A 2,500-nucleotide genomic window follows, 5' to 3' on the forward strand; every position below is an offset into this window, starting at 1 on the left:
TGATTGGAGATAAGTGGTTATTATGTTATTAAGTACTGGAGTGTGAGGAAGGTACTATCTATGTAGGTATTCAGGGAAACCAGTTAGATGAACTTGAATCCTGAAATGGGAAGTGCAGTGCCGGTACAGTACAGCCTCTCCTCACTTAGCGACGTACCTGTTTACCGACTCGGAACTTATGACGAGCTCTCCGACCAGTATGCATACTTAAATAATGTATATTAGAGCTGATATCCCCTTTTCTGTTAATTACAATGTACAGTACACATCTGTATAAATATGTAAATACACACTGTATACTAAAAATGCTATAAATGGTGCAAAGGTGCAAAAGTGATATTAAAACAATACCAAATATGGCTGACACAAACCCACTACTGTTATAGTATGCTCCTAACTTAGTGACGAATTTACTTACTGACGTGGTCTTAGGAACGGAACTCTGTCGTTAAATGAGGAGAGGATGTATTACAAAGGAGGGACAGGAAAGTTTACAGCCCTGGGTATCAACTGAATTATGAGGTCTCTGCACTTCTGGATGATCATTGTAAAAAAAAAAAATTTAGTGAATCTACTGTAATTACCAGATTAATCCTGGGGTAATACAAGAAATGTTTGTCCAAGGAATAGGCCAGCAGTCCATTTTAAGCTAGCCCTTAATGGCTATGAGCTTAAATCAGGACAAGACTTGTTTTAGTCAATCACAAGGTTTTGAATAAAATACAATATACTGTATAGTCTTTTGCCTGAGAATAGGATGAACATTCTACACTGGAACATTAACTTGGGAGAAGATAATTACCTATTTGTAGTCAACTATTTCTTCATCATGTACAGTAACTTTTTAAAATTTCCAACAGCTTTAGCACTCTAATTCAAATCTAGTACTGTACATAAAATATCTTCTTTTATAAACACATAAGATTGTCAACTAAGGTAGTAGGTTGGTAGACAGCAACCACCCAGGGAAGTACTACTGTCCTGCCAGATGATTGTGAAACAGAAACCTGTAACTGTTTTGCATGATGGTAGGATTGCTGGTGTCTTTTTCTGTCTCATAAACACACTAGATAGCAGGGATATCTTGCTACTCCTACTTACACTTTGGTCACACTTCACAGACATGCACATGCATATATATATATATATATATAATATATATATATATAGTATATATATATATATATATATATATATATATATATATATATATATATATATATATATTATATATATATATTATATATATATATATATATATTATATATATATATATATATTATATATATATATATTATATATATATATATTATATATATATATATATTATATATATATATATATATATATATATATATATATATATATATATATATATATATATATATATATATATATATATTATATATATATATATATATATATATATATATATTTTTTTTTTTTTTTTTTTTTCAACAAGTCGGCCGCCTCCCACCGAGGCAGGGTGACCCAAAAAAGAAAGAAAATCCCCAAAAAGAAAATACTTTCATCATCATTCAACACTTTCACCACACTCGCACATTATCACTGTTTTTGCAGAGGTGCTCAGAATACAACAGTCTAGAAGCATAAACATATAAAGATACACAACATATCCCTCCAAACTGCCAATATCCCAAACCCCTCCTTTAAAGTGCAGGCATTGTACTTCCCATTTCCAGGACTCAAGTCCGACTATATGAAAATAACCGGTTTCCCTGAATCCCTTCACTAAATATTACCCTGCTCACACTCCAACAGATCGTCAGGTCCCAAGTACCATTCGTCTCCATTCACTCCTATCTAACACGCTCACGCACGCTTGCTGGAAGTCCAAGCCCCTTACCCACAAAACCTCCTTTACCCCCTCTCTCCAACCCTTTCGAGGACGACCCCTACCCCGCCTTCCTTCCCCTATAGATTTATATGCTTTCCATGTCATTCTACTGTGATCCATTCTCTCTAAATGACCAAACCACCTCAACAACCCCTCTTCTGCCCTCTGACTAATACTTTTATTAACTCCACACCTTCTCCTAATTTCCACACTCCGAATTTTCTGCATAATATTTACACCACACATTGCCCTTAGACAGGACATCTCCGCTGCCTCCAACCGTCTCCTCGCTGCTGCATTTACCACCCAAGCTTCACACCCATATAAGAGTGTTGGTACTACTATACTTTCATACATTCCCTTCTTTGCCTCCATAGATAACGTTTTTTGACTCCACATATACCTCAACGCACCACTCACCTTTTTTCCCTCATCAATTCTATGATTAACCTCATCCTTCATAAATCCATCCGCCGACACATCAACTCCCAAGTATCTGAAAACATTCACTTCTTCCATACTCCTCCTCCCCAATTTGATATCCAATTTTTCTTTATCTAAATCATTTGACACCCTCATCACCTTACTCTTTTCTATGTTCACTTTCAACTTTCTACCTTTACACACATTCCCAAACTCATC

General features: G+C 35.0%; 1 protein-coding gene across 1 annotated transcript in view; it reads right to left on the bottom strand.

Annotated features, from left to right (window-relative positions):
• Positions 1-2,500, bottom strand: part of LOC128703208 (Parkinson disease protein 7) — a 28,635-nt gene that overhangs the window by 15,141 nt on the left and 10,994 nt on the right. The gene's annotated exons all lie outside the window — the stretch shown is intronic.

Source organism: Cherax quadricarinatus, chromosome 85 (assembly GCF_038502225.1).
Source record: "Cherax quadricarinatus isolate ZL_2023a chromosome 85, ASM3850222v1, whole genome shotgun sequence".
Classification (NCBI taxonomy): domain Eukaryota; kingdom Metazoa; phylum Arthropoda; class Malacostraca; order Decapoda; family Parastacidae; genus Cherax; species Cherax quadricarinatus.